This window comes from Rhodamnia argentea, chromosome 2 (genome assembly GCF_020921035.1).
Source record: "Rhodamnia argentea isolate NSW1041297 chromosome 2, ASM2092103v1, whole genome shotgun sequence".
In the NCBI taxonomy this organism is placed as follows: Eukaryota; Viridiplantae; Streptophyta; class Magnoliopsida; order Myrtales; family Myrtaceae; genus Rhodamnia; species Rhodamnia argentea.
In genome coordinates, this window is record NC_063151.1 from 24,171,527 (window position 1) to 24,191,707 (window position 20,181).

Sequence of the window (20,181 nt, forward strand, 5' to 3'; positions counted from 1 at the left end):
TTCGGTACCATTTTCATGAAAAATATTTGATTTGGCTATTTTGATGGATTTTGCTTGAAATTCAAAGATGCAATTTTTTTGGTTTTTTCTTCTTTTTTATGGGGATGTAAAACATTGAACTTTGTACGATATACACCATGGGTGATTTAGAAAGAAAGAAAACGCAGCTAGTCACGAGTATTTATAAAAATAAATTAACATGTAATAATGCTAAAATTTGGAACACGTGGCATGTCTAAAATAAACAAACAAATGTTCAAACCAAACGATTACATTTTTGTAGATCGAGATGGAAAGGATTACCTTCTATTACACAAAATCTTACTCACATACACGTTATAGTTCCCTTCAAGATCTCGGAGCTGGAAGAACGCGGTTGTCGTCGAAAATGGCAAGCAATGGCGTTGTTGGGTTGCAAGGGGCGAAATATGTGTCGGGACTCGTCGAAGATGATGCTCGACTAAAACTCTTTTCTTCACTCTCGAATTTTCTCTTCTGATTTTTCTCAAGAACTCTCTTTTTCCTCTCTAAAAATTCCTTTCAAAAACTCTCTCAAAACTCTCTCAATTCTCTTCCACCTCCCTAAAAACTCTCTCAATTCTCTTCTACTCTCTCTCTCAATTCTCTTCCACTTCCCTCTTCTAAAACTCTTCTCAAGAGCTCTCTCTTTTATAGGCAAAGTTCTTCATCCTTCATTCTTCACCTTCATTTCTTCACCTTCCATCTTCATCTTCTCTTCTTCATCTTCATTTCTTCACCTTCCATTTTCATCTTCCCTTCTTCATCTTCATTTCTTCACCTTCCATTTTCATCTTCCCTTCATTATCTTCCCTTCATCATCTTCCCTTCTTCATCTTCTTTTCATTATCTTCCCTTCATCATCTTCCCTTCTTCATCTTCTTTTGGTATTTGCAATACGGTCCACGAAGTTCCAAGTATTTGCAATACGAGTCCCCGAAATTTTAAGTATTTGCAATACAGTCCTTGAAGTTTCAAATCTTCTCGGTGTATTTTTCCATCCCGTGCCTAGTCTAGACGCATGCTAAATTAAGTGTTCTACTTGCCCGATTATATGCCAATGCAATGTACGCTAAAAATAAATATGTGAGATGATTTTTTTATAATTTTTATGCAAAAAATAGATTAATCAAAATTTAGGCGTCAACAAGTTGTGAGAGGCATCACGAATGAGCATAATCGAAAGTGTGTTAGGCTTCTGTTGGCAATTCAAGTAGGCATTATTATTGGAGTCCAACCCCCAATATGAACGTGAGAATCGCAATTATGCCATAGGCGTATCGAGGCTGATTTTTTAGAAAATTGGCGTGACAAGGGAAGCTTTATACGGACAACACGTCTATTCAAATTACCCGTCCGTAGTCCGGCGTATGACTATGTACACATGTCTTGTTCGTCAATTGTACGGTGTCGAAATGGAAAGTGATCCGACGGGGTCGTATTGGCCCATGTCCGCCGCCCATTATCCGGCCCGTTAACTTCGAAGGAGGGCTATATTTTACCTTGGGAAAACTACCACAAAAAGTCTTAAACTGATTACAACCGTGTCAATCTAATCCTAAATCATTTTTGTTTGTGCTAACCGAGTCATAACCTTTTGCATTTGTGACAATTCAGTCCATCCACCCAATTTTGATCGGAAATCGGCGACGTGGCACGACCGGTGCCGACGTGAATAATTTTTAATAATATTATAAAGAATTTTGAAATTTTTCTAGTTTTATTTAAGTTTTATTTTCTTGTTCCTTTTTGTTCTTTTCTTTCTCTTCTTCTTCCTTCTTCCTCCTTCCTCCAGCTAGTTGTCGGACTTGACAACCGGCCGGAGGTGAGGTTCGACGAGGTCAACCTCGGTAGCGAGCTATTCGCTGCTGGCTAGCGAGGTTATCTTTGCCAAAGGCGGGTGAGCTCGACCTTGCTGATCCTCACCTCTGGCCGGTCGCTGGACTCGGCGACCGTTAGAGAAAGAAAGGTTGAGGGGGGGGGAAGAAAGAGAGTAGAGAAAAAAAAGCATGAATAAAGCAAAAGGCCAGAGAAAATATTATCGAAATTGTACACGTCAGCGATTTTCGATTAAAATTGGGCGGATGGACTGAATTGGTACAAACCCAAAAGATTTAGAATTCAATTGGCATAAACAAAGTTTATTACTGAATTAACACAGTGATGATAAATTTAGAACCTTTTTGAATAATTCTCGCGTTTTTCCTCAGACCATGCTTCCCATAGGTGAGTGGCGAGTTACAGAGATCACACGCTTGCGAATTTAGTTAAATGACAATCCCGGGGGTTTGTCCGTATTCACATACCACTCAATTTCGTACGAATAGTAGATCCAACGTTACTTAATTTTGTTTGGGTGGGGGTTACCCGATATTGTATTAATTGAGAGAAGGAAAAAGGAAGAAGCCAGCCACCCAAGACGTGCGTGCATAAATAGATAAGAGGTCCCTCTTCCTTCTCCACAAGAACTCAACCAAGCGCTTTGGTTTGGTTTGTTTGCAGAGAGGAAAGCTCGATTCTTTTCTCATCTGCTCCCGCAGATCTATCGCAAGCAGAAGAAGAGGTAGATGTCTCTCTGTGCAAATGGTTCATGCTCTCGCAGCTCTGCTGGACTAAGATCACGGAGCGATGAGCTTCGATATCGTAATGCATGCAGATGTTCGCTATAGTCTCGGGAAAAACGGACACAGTTCGTGAATATGTAATGAACAAGCTCACTGAGGAGATTTTGTTTGACAGCAACCCATTATCTTCTTTTTTTTTTTTTTTTTTTCTTTGTTTGCGTGACCATCAGGAAGGACGGCTTGCGGGTAACCCGGATACAGAATGTGGAGGCTGAAGATAGCAGAAGGTGAAGACGGTCCCTATTTGTACAGCACCAACAACTACGTGGGCAGGCAGATTTGGGAGTTCGACCCCGAGGCCGGCACCCCCGAGGAGCGCGCAGATGTCGAGGCCGCTCGCCGGCACTTCTACGACCACCGCCACCAAGTGAAGCCCTGCCGCGACCTCCTCTGGCGCATGCAGGTACATAATACATCCCACGCACCTGAACCACGCACAACCAACAACACTACTCCACTGTCCTGTTTCTCTGTATGTGGTGGGGAGGAATCGTTTTCTTCATTTTCTTTCTTTTTTTATGTCGACTTCAGAATTGAGGACGGCATTGAGCTCCAGGCACACGAAGAGGAACCGTACATGCACCTCTACCCACGTGTCGGACCCGACCCGGATACGTAGAATCAGTTTTCAACCATGCCAGCTAATTGGGCATCTAAGTTTCGGCCACGTAGATAGCCTGCCTGATGTTGTTCTCGTGGGGTTGAATTGTGGGTGTGAAGGAAACGAGGTCGGCTTGGAAAAGGAGAGATTTGACCCTTTGGATCGGGGGAGGTCAGCGAGGAGAGACGAAGTAGCAACCACACATCTCGGGCCAAAAAAATCCAACCCAACCTTGGCCTCTCTTCCAGGCTATGTCGTTTCCTCTTCTTTCCAATTTGGAAAATTTTGCTCTAGCTTCAATACCCCGCACGCCCACCAAATCGTGAAAAAGGAGCTCGGCACGGCAGCCTCATCGGAGATCGAGCGAAGAGATCATCTTGATCTCGGGACTTGAACTCTGCAGATTACTAGCCCGATAACGTTCGTGGCCACTACTAGCACTGAGGGGTGGAATCACTTCTTGGTATCATTTTTATGACTTTAGAGCATTGATACATCAGACGTCAACTAATCTGAGAGTTGTTTGAATCCCCGTCATAATTGAACATTCTAATTGTGTTTTGAAAATGATAAAAACACTCTACTCTCAAACACCAATTGGAACTTCGCCCCACGCGCACATTTGTTTAATACAACGTTACTGTTGTTGCTTGTCGTATGGTTTAAAGCTTGTCATGTGGGGTAATACGAAGTGATGGCCAAGCTTGAGCTGACGCACGGTGCATGATTTCTGGGCAGTTCCTGAGGGAGAAGCAGTTCAAGCAGACGATCCCGCCAGTGAGGGTGGAGGATGGCGAGGAGATCACCAACGACAAGGCGACCACTGCGCTGAGGCGGGCTGTCCGCTTCTTCTCCGCCCTGCAGGCCAGCGACGGCCACTGGCCTGCTGAGAACGCCGGCCCACTCTTTTTCCTCCCTCCCTCCCCTGGTCATGTGCGTCTACATCACCGGCCACCTCGATGCCGTCTTCCCTGCCGAGCACCGCAAAGAGATTCTCCGCTACATCTACAACCACCAGGTACTCTTTCCTCGCGAAAAGAAAGACACCCGGATGGAGAAAATAGCACAGGAGCTTTGAAAGACTTCTGACTTGAAACTCTGTTTATGTCTGGCACTCATTTTGTTGCAGAATGAAGATGGTGGTTGGGGCTTGCACATTGAAGGTCACAGCACCATGTTCTGCACCACCCTGAGCTACATATGCATGCGCATTCTTGGGGAAGGGCCCGATGGTGGCCTGGACAATGCTTGTACTCGGGCCAGGAAGTGGATTCTTGACCACGGCGGGGTCACCTACATACCCTCCTGGGGCAAGAATTGGCTCTCGGTAATCTCCCGATCTTCCTTCACTGATCGTCGAAAAATTGTTCTCAGGATTGTTCTGTGCATGTGTTCGAGTGAATCATATATTTGACTTTGTGCTTGTGCTTGTGCTTGTTTGTTGTCTGGTCATGCCTGCTCTGTAGATTCTCGGAATTTTCGATTGGTCTGGAAGCAGCCCAATGCCCCCTGAGTTCTGGATCTTGCCTTCATTCCTCCCCATGTATCCAGGTTTGTTTTCCCAGATTTTCTTGATCTTTTCCTTTATGGTATTCTATAGTATTCCTGTACATTTAATTGTACAGTGGTGTTAAGACAAATTTGTTGGACTAATTTTCAAATTGGAACCATGTGACACTTTTGCTCCACCAACAAGAATACAGCATTGGCCTTTTATTGAAGTCGGCCACCCTTCAAGAATTCCCCTTGGAAGATAGAAAGTTTCAACTTCTGTTTTGTGTAATCGCGTTTCTCCTTAGTTTCGTGGATATGTTGTCTGAATTGTCCAATTTCAATTGATGTAGCTAAAATGTGGTGCTACTGTCGGATGGTTTACATGCCTATGTCGTACTTGTACGGGAAAAGATTCGTCGGCCCGATCACCCCTCTGGTTCAACAGTTGAGAGGAGAACTTCATACTCAACCCTACGGCACCATTTGCTGGAGAAAAGTCCGCCATCATTGCGCCAAGGCAAGTATCACTAGCTGGTCCAAAATATCGATCCAGGATCAGATAGTATGCGGGTCAGCAAATTTTTGACGAAATGATTCCAATTGTTGTTGCAGGAGGATCTCTACTATCCCCATCCATTAGTTCAGGATCTGATGTGGGACTGTCTGTACATTTTCACTGAGCCTTTTCTCAACCGTTGGCCGTTTAATAAACTAAGAGAAAAGGCTCTTCAGGTGACGATGAAGCACATTCACTACGAAGACGAGAACAGTCGATATATCACAATTGGATGTGTAGAAAAGGTAATGAATACATACATTTAAACAGTGGAGAGAGACCCATAAAATCGCAAAATTTACAGATCATGGGAAACATCAATTAGAGTATATTTTGCTTTGGACTTGGACAGATTTATGCATGCTTGCTTGCTGGGTAGAAGACCCAGACGGTGACTATTTCAAGAAGCATCTTGCTAGGATACCGGACTACCTTTGGGTGGGTGAAGACGGAATGAAGATGCAGGTTAGTAGTAGTGTCACTGAACTGTGACAGAATCGGGCTTACACTTGAACTGAGAAATACTTATGCTGCATGTTTGAAAGATGAGAAGATTGATTTAGTAAAGTGACGCCATCTAGAGGAAAGCTTAGTATGGTGTTTGGCTCATTCATATGCAGAGTTTTGGAAGCCAAGAGTGGGATACGGGCTTTGCCATCCAAGCTTTGCTTGCCAGTAATATGACTGAGGAGATAGCACCGGTATTAGCTAGAGGACACGACTTCATTAAAAAATCTCAGGTTTGAATTTGATTCTTGCGAGCATCTGCTTGCCTCCAAAGTTTTTCCTAGTTTTCTTGCTTCCTAACATAAGCTGAACTGCATCGATATGTCAACAACATTCCAGGTCAGGGACAATCCTTCTGGTGACTTCAAAAGCATGCACCGTCATATTTCTAAAGGATCTTGGACATTTTCGGATCAAGATCATGGCTGGCAAGTCTCTGATTGCACCGCAGAAGGCCTGAAGGTAATACTGCTATGAACACCTACACTGCATCCGCAGGTTCAATCCAATCCTAAATTGCTCTGCTTCTCACCGAATCTCTTTTCCTATTTATTCAGTGTTGCTTGCTTTTCTCAACGATGCCACCTGAAATTGTTGGCGAGAAGATGGAGCCAGAGAGATTGTACGATGCTGTCAATGTCATACTTTCTCTTCAGGTGAGTACACCATTGTCTTTCTTTTCCGAGCAAGACTTGAGAAAATGTTTGATCTAGATTGGCCAAACTTTGTCTGCTCCATGCATGCGTCGTCCCAAACGCATGTTGCTCTCCAAGTCTTCCTTTGAGTTTCCTAACTTTTATGAGATTCCCATGTGTGATTATAAATTATACTATCATCACATCAACCATGAACTTCACTTTTTCCAGAGTAAAAATGGCGGATTTGCTGCATGGGAACCCGCGGGAGCCCAGGAATGGCTAGAAGTAAGTGTTTAATAAATTTGTAGGAATTCCTTGATTAGTCCTGACAGACACTGACATGTTTCTTTGTTAATAAATTGCTAAATGAGGATATTATTTTCATCATTTGTCACTTGCAGCTCCTAAATCCGACAGAGTTCTTTGCTGACATTGTCGTCGAGCATGAATATGTTGAATGCACATCGTCAGCCATAAGTGCGTTAGTTATGTTCAGGAATTTGTATCCCGGGCACAGGAAGAAGGAGATTGAGAGTTTCATACCAAATGCCGTACGGTTTCTGGAGAACATACAAAATCCCGATGGCTCGTGGTATGTTCCTTTTGCATTAGGCATTTATGGATATTTTGGATAAATCAAGGAAACAACTGACTAATTAAGCAATTGTTGCAGGTACGGGAACTGGGGAGTCTGTTTTACGTACGGCTCATGGTTTGCGCTTGGAGGACTAGCAGCTGCTGGCAAGACGTATAGCAATTGTGCAGCCATGCGCAAAGGAGTCGCTTTTCTTCTACGAACGCAGTTGCAGGATGGCGGGTGGGGAGAGAGCTATCTTTCTTGCCCGAAGAAGGTAATTTCTAGTGGGACCTTCTACATCATGTTTGGCTTCAGCTGTATTCGTTGCAAACTTTTCTGGCAACATGCAAATCTTGAATTCTCTAATGTTCAAATCGGTCGATGCAGGAATACGTGCCGCTCAAAGGAAACAGATCGAATCTGGTACACACCGGTTGGGCTATGCTGGGTCTGATTCACGCAGGGCAGGTCAGAGGATGATTTTGTTGTTCGGGTCTCAGTCTCATCGATCAATATTCAAATGAAGTTTCTGACTTTGGTATTTTCATCTACTATCAGGCGGAGAGGGATCCGACTCCCCTGCACCGTGCCGCAAAGCTGCTTATCAATTCACAAATGGAAGACGGCGATTATCCCCAACAGGTTTGTACCTTTCTATAACTTGATCTCATCTAAGTGTTGATGTTTCGGAAATGATAAGAGTGCGCACCACCAAGATCCACGGAAAGAATTTCCTGTGCAATATAATCCATACAACTAGGAGAACGCAGAGATGATATTAGTCCACGCACATTATCTTGCACACAGTTTGTTTAATTCCTCAAAAGATTATCGTACGAGTTGCCTTACAATGAAACAACATGATCGAAGCATGAACTATGCCTGCCATTATTCTTAATAGTCAATAACTTTGGGTTGCAGGAACTCACTGGGGTTTTCATGAAGAACTGCATGCAACACTATGCCGCTTACCGGAACATATACCCATTGTGGGCACTCGCAGAGTATCGTAGGCGGGTTCCGTAACACCCTAATTCCTAGCAAAAAAAGGGAATGACACAGCCATCCTCCCTTCCGAAGGACGCAGCCTTAAGCCACCCAAAATCGAACTTCCAAAAATCACCATTGATAATGCTTTGGCTCTATTGGCAACTTGAAAGATTGGGAAAGAAAGGGATGAGTAACCACAGCTCGGTGAGTAGTGCGTACCTCTTCTAAGCGGATCGAGCACCCACTATGCATATTTACAAAATCATAACCGAACTCAATTTTCCCAAACTCACTTGATAATATGAGCACAACTACAAATATAAATTATTTACTTTCATCGGTCATAATACACACTAAAGTACGCGGTCACGTGAATAACAAAGTCTTTAAATACATGTTACTTTTAGTTATCACAGTTCATATATATACAAAACCAAAAGTGAGTTACATCTTTCTACAATAACTTTATAAATATCAAAAATCTTCATTTAAATCAACAAACTTCAAATCAAATATCAATGGTCTATTCCATTGATTAATCTCATACATAATCAATGACGATGGTCCATTCCATCGACTAATCTCAAATCACATGTCAATAGTCCATTCTATTGACCAAACTCATGCTCAAATATCTAACTATGGTCACGTATAACGCCTCGTGACAAGGCGACCAAGATTCCCCCCTTGGCAAGGTCTCCACCTATAATGCCGGTGGCTCGGCCCACAAGGATATCCTAACATTAGTATGCGCATACCCACAAGTCCCTCAATGGGCTCATAGCGATATTGAGCATCAACACAACTCATAGTAGTATTTTACAATTCACAAAACAATTCAGAATCAATATCACAAGTTGGTTTCTCAACTAAAACCGATAGCCTTTTCGCAAAAACTCACCGCTAGAAATACTTTTGTAAAGCACTTCCCAAATCATTTTCGAAACTCATTCCACAAGCTAGTTTGCAACTTAATTCACATGTATATAAACAAGTATATAATGAAAATGACTTTCACCATACCTTTCATAACACATTTATAAAACTATTCACAAATTAGTACAAATAACCTTTCGTAATGGCTGTCATACGGACTTTTTAAACCATTTCAAATAGCAAATGAGGTAGCAAATGCCCGATCCGAAGTTATGCATTAAATATGCTATAAACATCACTTTTCCCTTTTAGCGAAATCACACTTTTCACATAATACATCTCATACTTTTTATTTTTCAAAATATGCATTTACTAATTCAAAGAAGAGATAGCACCACTCACCTGGAAAAGCCAAAAACTAACTTAGGATTGTTACTCGAGCCGTCACACTCGTGTTCCTATCAGATATAATGAAAACCAGTATCAAAAACTGAATAACAAGCTACTCTACAGCATGAATTGACTGAAAAATGTCTATTTGTCACTAAGACGACACCTACGCACCAACAAAACGCTCGCTCATGAGGAACACGCATGTTGTCCGCTACACGCAGCTTGCGCGTTAAACTTAAACGAACCATAACTCCCTCCTCCGAGCTTCGATTTAAACGAACTTATAGTCCAAAGAAAGCTCTTTTAATGTACAACAAAACCCCCAACACAGCTCATCCAGAATCTATCCAAAAATCGACAAGAAAGGGCGCAACATGTTCTGGTCGCGCACTGTTCACTGCACGTGTCAAACTTCCAATTTTTGTTTCGGACAAACCACAAGTCCAAATCGAGTTCTGTAAAGTCCCACAGCACCACAACACCCTAAACTATCGTTACCCTAAAGAATCTCAACTTAACGACTCTAAAATCTGACTTCGCGGCTCAATTTTCCCATAAATCCGAATTTGAGCCTTAAAAACGAAAACCATTCCGATTATACGAACGAGGAGCGCAAGCACTTACCGAGCCTTGTGAATCGAAGTTGAATCGTCTTGAAGGGCATCCGATTCTCGTACGCCATCTCTTTCTTCTTCTTCTTCTTCTTCTTCTTCTTCTCTGCCGAGTGTTCTCTCTCCCCGTTGCTGCCCCTCTTTTCTTTTATAATATGAGCCCCTTTTCTTCTTTGACTTTTCAACCCTTTCCTTTTCTTTTTTTTTTTTTGACTTTGTCAAAACCATATTTTACAGGTTCCTTTACCGTCGACAGCCCTTTGAAGAGACAAGGCATGCCATGACAGCTTGCCCTATGAGAAAACACAGATTTCATCGGCATAACAGAGTTCAAAACCCATGTATGTTGTCACGCCCCGATTCTCGAGCACGCGGCATCCCTGCTAACTCGTCTCTCGGGTCATAAAGGATAGCGTCACGGGCACGCTACTGACCTTTGAGATTAAGTACGGATGCGAAAACGTATAACACTCCTAGACAACATCATATCACGGAGATAGAAAAACAGGAAACATGTTAACGCAAAAATATCATTTTATTGACTGACTCGTCTTATCCAATCAAGACAATACACTATTTAGATCCATACTTCGGAGTGAGTAGGGTCAACTCGTATCTACTCCGGGTAAGGGGCTATGTCAACATAATCCTCGGCATCAATTCCAACGGAACCCTAAACTCCATCATTTCGGACCTAAAAAAAGTTAACCACAACGGGGTGAGAAATAAATCTCGGTGAGTCAATGCCTAAGCCCGGCTAGGGAGTTGATTCGTCCGGAACATCCTATTAATCAATCACATGTAATTTACTCGTCAGGAAACCACACAACATATAAGGACAACTTGATATGTCAATCACCCGAAAGCAATTCACTAGCGGAATATCATACGGTTGTCAATCCACATAATACCACACACGGTTCGATCGACATAATTAGGGCTATTTAATTAGGCACACTAGTCGGTGGGTGCCAATGCTCTAGTCAATCGATGCTCTCTTTGGCAAAACAAGGCATCATCCCATTTCTTTAAGCCATTGCAACCGATAGTCCCCCTGATACCCCCGGGACGGGCATGTTTGAAATCGTCTTCCGGTACCCCAGGGCCGACGATCATAATCCCCTTGGTACCCCCGGGACGGATATAATAGATATACTAGATATCGTTCCCTTGTACTCTCGGGCCAACGATAATGATCCCCCTGATACCCCCGAGATGGATACATTAGGTATGTTAGATATCGTCCCCTAGTACCCCCGGATCGACGAAAACCATCACATGGCCACACAAGCATGCCCATCGATCAAGCCGGTTTATCAATTTTCCTTATAGGCCCATGATCGTACGGACGTGCACAAAGCCTCAATCCAAGACCGTTTTCACATCAATACATGCAATTGGTGCCAAATATAGTCATACGAATGCACGAAATCACGCCCCGAACTCTACATGCATCACGAGGCAATATTTACCCCCAAATTGAACATCTAATCCATCAATGGTCAATCAAAGTATTCAATCGGACAATCGATATAGACGATCAATTCAAACAAGCCAATCAATTCAATAATGAATATTGATTGAATTATATGCAATTATGTTCAATTCAAGAGACAATTTAATATTAGCCGATTCGATTAGTCAATTGATTGTACGCCCGTCTCTAATCCATCGCTCACTTCCGATCAATCAATAATGATCATTCAATCAATCAATCTTCTATAATTAGCAATAGAATCCTAGCCAATTAGACTAACTTAACCAATTAGGGCCATTGAACTTAAACCAAGTTTCTAACCTAAATCGACTTTAATCGAGTTACCTAAATACCTAATAATTTAAATAAACTAATCCAAACGTAATTAATGACTTAACTAAGGATTAGAGGTCGACTCACCGTCAACGGTACGAGATGAATACGGCGCCGGTCCACGGAAGTCTCGAGCTTGGGCACGGCTCGCACCGATCCTCGGACACTCGGCCCAAATCCTCGGCCACGGACTCGGACACTTGGGCTCACGGGCTCGGACACTCGGCACACTTGGCCGGACACATAAGCACACTTTTTCGGGCATTCGGCCCAGGCTCTCGGCCAAGTTACCCGGACGCGGCCCAGGACAGGCTAGGACATGGCCCAGCCCAAAACAGACCACGGCCCATGAAATTGGCCCACGCTCCTGGCCCAAAACAGGGCACTCATGAACAGAACAGAGCAGGCACGGGCAGAGGCTGAGGCGGCTGTTCTTGGGTCCAACGGACGGTGGGCTGCTCCGGGGTCGATGATGGAGGGTTGAAGGGATGTTGGGTGACGTGTGGGTGGTCGGAGGTGGTTGGCGGTGGCCGGACGGAGCTCGGGCAGCAGCAAACAGAAGCTGCAGCTGGTGAAAACAGGGGAGGCTGGGCAGAGTAGAGTTGTTCGGGGCTGTTTCGAGGTTCCGACAGTGGTGGAACTTCGTGGGGCTGACGCTGGTAGTTTGAGGGGGTGTTAGGGAGTATGTGGTGGCCGCTGGTGGTGGAGGAAGGCAGCGGAAGGCGCTGTTCCACAGCAGCACAGAACCGGCACCAAAACAGGGGAAACAGGGCAGGATGGTGTTCGTCGGCTGTTCAGGGCTCTCCGGCGGTTTTGCAACGGCTGTAGGCCGTCGAGGATGGTAGCTGGAGGTCGGTGGAGGGCTGAGGTGGTGGCTGAGGCGGTGCTGAGGGTCGGGTGTCGCTGCAACAGCAAGGGTTCGAGCAGAGCAGCAGTAACGGGCACAAAACAGGGGACTCCGGCTGCGGGGTCGTCTCGCGGCTGTTCTGGGCTACTACAGTGGCGACGGCGGTGGTGATGACGATCTGGAGTGGCAAATGGGACGATAAATGAAGACTAGAGGTGATGGCCGTGGCTGTGGTCACACGAGATGAGAGCTGAAGAAGAAAGAAAATAAGAAAGAAGGAGAAGAGAAGAGAAAAGAAGCGGCAGCAGAGGAGTAAACGTGGAAGAGAGAGAGAGGGAAAGAGTTGCTGCCGCCTTTGACCAAGAAGAAAGAGACAAGAATGGGCCACCCCTCACTTAATTCCTTGTCTTGAGCTCGTAAAAATCCTAGGGCGTCACATATGTGGTTTTTCTTGTATGATAGATCCGAAGGACTTGCGGTCCTAGAGCAGAGGATCCTAGCTATGACGACGATGTATCCATAGAGTTTTTTTGGGACAAACAGTATATCCAATAACCATAGTTCAATGTAATATAATCTGAACTATTGTTTAAATAAATGTAAATGTTTTCACACGTTCTATCTGCACCTTATGCGGCGCATTGGAGTATTTATATTTGTTCTGCTCCTTTTCTTATGGTGTTGAGTGAAAATTGTGTTTTTTCCCCCTCTTTTCTCTCATCCTCTTGATGATACACGAGGTAAGAGAGTTTTCATTTATCATATGCAGGTATAGCCCATCTGATATGTATAAGATTCTATGACTGATTGTTCTTAGATCTACTAACACATGATGTATAGACGATGTCATACTTTCTTTATCATAATGAATCAATTCGGTGCCTCGATTAATGACCGTCGACAACTATCGATTTTGAGCCAAACGGGTATCTCGGCCTGTCAAACTGTCATAACTAACGCATAATCCTAGATGGTCATCACCCTGCATGATTACTCTTAAGTATTCCTTTTGGAGGCTTGGCTCACATGCAATAGACCCGGTCATCATAAATGGTGATCTCCAATAGAAGTGTGGTTTGAGCACGGACTAGGTCCATACTAAATGCGGACGAGTGGCAAAAGAGTGGTAGCCGGGGCAAGAGCACTCGGACAAGGTGCAGCTCTTGGCGGGTTCGTAAGATGACAAATGAAACTGGAATGGACCAAAGTGCGCATTGTTACTACATAACACAATTAATCAAATACTCCTTTGAAGAGCTTAGCCCACGTGAAATGAGGGGCGGTTAAAATACCGGCACACCGTATAACTTGTCTTTTACGAAGATTTTACGGTTCATTACGACGACATATCTTAACCGACAATACTCTCACATTTAAACGATAAGCTTCTTTGCATTTTCTAATGTAGGACTCTTTCCCGATTAAGTACATTACAAACCCGCCAATAGCTACATTTCAATCTTAGAATTAAAAATTGAAAGGTTGAAGTCAAAAGCCAAAAGTGAAACCAAACATCTACTTCATTTGAGTTTACATTGTGACATCTACTTTTAAGTTTGAACCTTCTCCTTTAAACCTGAAGAATCGAATTGTTTGAGTGAAAGAATTTTTTGTAAATCAGTTCATGGACTTTCACGTGTTTAGTTTTTGCTGAAAATCGGAAAATATTTATGGCCAATCAAATGTGCATGCTTAAAATTTGGGAAAATGAATTCCCTAACATGAAAAAGGAAAAATATTTTCCTAAAAAATACTTTCCTCGAAAGCATTTTTTTTTTATCATGAAGTTTTCCCCGAACTAAACATACCCCGATCTTCGTACAAGTTATGAACGCAGTAATTATCATGACATAAAATTCAAATGAGGCTTGCCGAGTTGAGCTTAAACTTAAAGCGAAAACGAGCACTCTACGATCTCTTTCCAATGATGATACAAGAAGGAGAGCTCTAGTGGGTGCGTTGAAAATTGCTCCAAAGCACCATTTCATTGGGAATCATCTCAATTTGTCATCTTCCTGTCAACAATCAACTCCACAATAGGCTTCACCTTAAATTCACCTTCTTGAACCCTTGAAATGTAAGTTTTGGTTAAGCATCTCATCAAACAGATAACTAAGATCTTCACATTGCTCAGGTAACGGCATTAAGCCTGCAATACGGTTAAATTGCAAATATCGAAGGCTTCTATTCTAAGTAAATGAATGAACTCGATCGAACATCTGCAGTTTATTAGATGAGATTAGCCTGAGATTGACATGTAAAACACACGCGGTTGCAAGTCGAAGTCTTTCCGGGTTCCTCTGCTATTTTCTCCATCCGGGTGTCTTTCTTTTTGTGTGGAAGGTGTAGCCGGTGGTTGTATATGTAGCGTAAAATCAACCTGTAAATTGAAAGTTGATTCTAGGCATCCATGTTGTTAGAACCAAAACAATAATAATGACTTTGAAAATTTAGAACAAGGGCGCAAATAAAGATTGGAGGGAGAACTTAATGAAATGCAAATGCTTTTACTTCGATGTGCATTACTACTACTCTTGAACTTCACAACCTTTTGTAGTGGCTATTGTCGCAGACACATGCTGCACGAGGGCGATATTAGGAATCACGCATCAATTTCAGAATAATAACCCAAGCAAATAATCCACGCTAGCAGAATATAGTCATAAAATAACAGAATTAGAATAACACATCGGAGAATTTGTTATCGAAGTTCATCCAAACTTGGATTACGTCTCCGTGTAGAGACATTCTGTGAATCTACTAGTTTTCGAGAAAAGTAAAAATACAACCGATGATCTTCTCACAAGATCGGGGCAAAAAAGAAATCGAGAACACTCTAGAATACCGTCACGGCCTCTCTTTTCCTTTTTCTCTCTATTCGTTACTTTGCGCTTCTCTCCTTTTTTTTTTTTTTTTTTTGCTCTTATGACGGCTACTATCTTTACATTGTTAATATAAGAGGTATAGCTTTTAACCTAGGAGCAAACAAGGACAAAAGACGAAAAAAGCTTTTAATGAAATATTTTGGCTTCACATGCCAACAATCTCCCACACGAAGACAAATATATCTGATGCATCAAGCAACTTTGCATCCATCCTCTTCAAAAACTAGTAACTAAAACTTGTGCCTCCGGGATACTCCTCATCAATTAACATGGAGTAATGCCAATAGTAGTAGTACAGAAAATATGCTTATATCTGTCTACTACCTTGGTAAACATGGATTCTTTGAGCTATCAATCTTACGTAGCTTTAATGCATTATCATTTAACGCTACCTTATGAAGTGATAACGCTTCTTGATATGTCTAGGTAGTCTTGTAACCACATGATTTCCTTAGAGGCTTCCATGATTGCCACGTACTCTGCTACTGTCATCGATAAAGCCACTATTTTTTGTAGTTGAGATACCCAACTCACTGTTGTACCCGCAACTGTAAATATATATCCAGTGGTACTCTTACCACTATCTCGATCACCCAAGTGATCTGTATCCATATAACCCAGTAATTCTAGAGATGTACCTCCATAACAAAGAGATTAATTTGATGTACATGTTAGACTTCTTAATATCCATTTTACTACATGCCAATGCTCTTTGCCCGGGTTCTACAAATATTGACTCACAACTCCCACTGCCTGTGTAATGTCCGGTCTCGTGCTCACCATGGCATACATCAAACGTCCTCTTGTTGATGCGTATGGAACTACCGCTATCTCATCTTTCAAAGCTTGAATATTCGGACACATATGCTTGGAAGTTTGAAGTGACTCGCTAGAGGAGTCGCAATCGGTTTTGCCTTATCCATGTTGAATCTCTTCAACACCTTATTCACATAGTCTTCTTGCGACAACCATAATTTCTTATTTTTCCTGTTCCCGATGATTTTCATGCCTAAATCTTCTTGGCCTCTCCCAAGTCTTTCATAGCAAACTGCGATGCTAACATCTTCTTTGCTTCTGCGATTCTCTTCATATTAGAACTAGCAACTAGCATGTCATCAACATATAAAGAGAGATATACAATATCACCATCGCTATACTTTCGAAAATAAACACAATTGTGACGTCCTGGAATTTCACAATTTGTAAAGTACCCGAATTCAATAAAATGGTGTATATTGAATTTCGGTTCGTATAAAATTTTGGATCGTAAGGACGCAAGTGACGATTGTTGGACCTTTCTCTAAGACGTCGGTCGGAATAAAATAGGTTTTGGAAATCTTAGTCGTCATGTTTAAGGATTGGAATCCGCGCGCCCAAACCTAACTTTGACCGAACTCGGTTTCCGAAAAGACCAAAATACCCTTCGTCGGTTGAGCCAAAATTTCATTCGGTCCAAAAATGCCAAATGACTATTTTGCCCTTGGGAAATTGTGTGCAAAAAGTTAAAGTTATCAAGCTTGTGGGCCCCACCCCATCATGTCACCTTTTTCCTTTCCCCATGCACCCCTCCCATCGCCCATAACTCTCATCATCATCTCTCTCTCTCTCTCTCTCTCTCTTTTCCCCTTGGTTGCCGCGCGCGACCAGCCCCCTCTCCCTCCCGTTCATCTTCTTCTTCTTCTTGCTTCTTCATTTCTTCTGGTTCGGCAGCTCCTCCTCTGCCTACGCCTTGCCGTCGTTGCACCATCCTCCGCCACCCGGCCGCCCCGTTCGACCTCGATCCTCCTTCGCTCGAGGCTAGTCGCGAGCTATGAGCAAGTCACCCACCGGTCGTCGACCCTCACCCTTCATACGTGCCGACGCGAGCCCGAGCAACTAGCCTCGCGAACCAGTTGGACCCATGACCTTACCCTCTTGGGTCGTCGTCTCCAACCGTCTCGCACCCCCACCCGACACTCGCTACCTCCAGCCTTCACCGCCGTCGCGCCTCGCCACCCCAAAGCCCCAACACCCCCCGGCTTCGACCCGGTCGCCTCGCCGGACCCACGGCCACCTCCAATCGAGCCTCGCCGATCGCCTTTCCACTATCCAGCATCCTCGGTCTAGCCCCATAAATCGAGCCACCGAGAAGCCTAGTTGCCGCCGTCACCACGAACTCGTCATCAATTTTGATAGTGAATAGTGCCTCGCTGGTCATGAACAATACCTCCGACCGGCGATGAACAGTAATTTTTGACACCAGCCTCGAAGTTCGTGCCCGACCCGACATCGACCGCCGTTGTAGTGAGTCGACCTCTAAACTCCAGTTATGGCGCTAATTGCGCTTATGGTTAGTTAATTAGTTAATTAGGGTGTTTAGGTAGATTTAATTACGGTCGGTTTAGTTAGAAACATGGATTAGGCTAAAGGACCGTAATTAGTTAAGTTATATGTGGTTAATTGGGAATTAGAATTGATTGATTGTGATTGATTGATCGCGAGCGAGCGACGTGTTAGGAACGAGGGCGCAATTGATCGTCAATTGGAAATTGGAGATTATGGAAAGATTGAATGACTTCAATTGTTTGATCGTCTCATTAATTGATTGAATTGAGTGCTTGAATCGATTGTTGAATGTTGTGGATGTTTGATTCGGAGACCGCTCGTCTCGTTTTGTGTGAAATATCGGTCGATGAAGTTGTGCATTCATGTGACCATGTATGAGATCAAATTGCATATTTTAGCATGAAAATGGCCTTGGGCCAAGTCTTTGAGCATGCGTGTATGAGCATTCGACTAAATTTAAGAAATGAACTAGTTGAATGTCGAATTGCTTGGGTGGTCACATGAGAATTATTGTCGGCCCGGGGGTACCGGGGGACGATTCGTGAGTTGTATAATATATCCGTCCCGGGAGTACTAGGGAGATTATTATCGTTGGCCCGGGGGTACCAGGGGACAATTCATGAGTTGCCTAATATATCCGTCCCGGGGTACCATGGGGATTGATATCATCGGCTCGGGGGGTACCAGGGGACGATACTTAATATTCTAGATATGTCCATCCCGGGGGTACCGGGGGGACTATCGATCGTCCTTATTAAAGGAATAAAACGATGTCTGGTCTTGCCGGAAGAGCACCAACCGACTAGTGTGTTGAACCTACGGGTCGAATGTGATAATAAATGGACTGCATGTGGTGTCCTGTGAATGCAAGTTGTGTGATACTTTGCCAATTAATTGATTGGTTGATTGTTATGTCAAGTTTGCATCGCATTATGTGTGGCTTTAGAGGGTAAACTTGCATGTGGATGGATTATCTACTCTGTGATGTTATATCTGTTTGATAGGACGCCCTGGGCAAATCAACGTTATAGTCGGGCTTAGGTGTTGACTTCGATGAGATTTATTTCTCACCACGTCGTGGGCTAAAATTTTCAGGTCCCGAGTGATGAACCCCATAGATGCCAAGATTTAGCTGCTGGATTAGTCTTTTGAAGTAGATGAAGGTTTAACCTTAGTACCTTTGTTTTGAGATCCTTGAGAGCCTCCCCGAAATGTGGGGTTGTATGTGACTACTGTAGCTTTGTAGGGATAAAGTTTATCTACTTTTGGTTAATGAATGAAGAGGTCTTTTAAATGAATGACTGTTGAGCTATCCTATTATACTATCCCTGCTGTTTGTAATTATTTGGGAGTGTAGCACGTTCCGCATGCGTTTTAAGTATGTAGGTCAATAGCCTGCCTGGGACGCTATCATCTATGACCTGTGGTGAATTGGTAGGGATGTCGCGAGCTCGAGAGTCGGGGAGGGACAACAATGATCAGCCTCACAGTGTGCAAATCCTTTTTCTTCCATAAAATCATCAAATTTTAAGTACCATTGTCGCGAGGCTTGCTTCAAGCTATACAAGTTTTTCTTCAAGCGACACACCATGTGCTCTTTACCGTTGACCACAAAACCTTCGGGTTGCGCCATGTATAACTCTTCATCTAGATCACCATGCAAAAACGATGTTTTTACATCTAACCGCTTGAGATAAAGATCCTCCACTACAACTATACTCAACAAAACTCTGATTGATGTCATCTTCACTCTTGGTGAAAATATCTCAGAGTAGTCAATCCCTTCTTTTTGAGAAAGGCCCTTTACTACAAGTCTCACCTTATATATGATACTACCGTCTGCTTCACTTTTGATCCTATATACCTGCTTGTTTAACAAAGACTTTTTACCAGTGGGCAACTTGGTCAACTCCCAAGTTTTGTTACGAAGTAACGAGCTCATCTCGTTTTTCATAGCACGCTCCCACTGCATGTGAGATGTCTTTCTTTGCCTCATCATAAGTCTCCGGCTCTTCCGAATCTGTATATAAGATATGGCTCATAACAGTATTAGTTGATGGATAAAAAATTACCTTTGGCTTTCTCAAACTTGTAGATCTCCTCAAAACAGATACTTTAGGGTCCTTAGTTTGTTACGGATCATTGCATTCCTCTTGAACTGCCTGCTCATTGATAATATGTTCATATTGAACCTCTTCTTTAGGTGCACTCCGATCTACTAGAATCATCTTCACAGGAATTGTGTCTAGCTCAACATATTCTAGTTCTATTGCGATCTCATGCTCTGTTTGACGATCTTTGTACATATTTTCTTCATGGAACACCACATTCCGATTGCGAATAACTTTGTTATTCTCATAATCCCAAAACCTATATCCATATTCATCACGGCCATATCCAATAAAGATGCATTTTTGGGACTTAGCATC

The 20,181-nt window shown here is 43.2% G+C and overlaps 2 pseudogenes; both read left to right on the forward strand.

Annotated features, from left to right (window-relative positions):
* The window catches only part of LOC115734062, a 64,092-nt pseudogene that overhangs the window by 31,201 nt on the left and 12,710 nt on the right, over positions 1-20,181 (forward strand).
* LOC125313907 overlaps positions 1-20,181 on the forward strand; it is a 63,724-nt pseudogene that overhangs the window by 30,833 nt on the left and 12,710 nt on the right.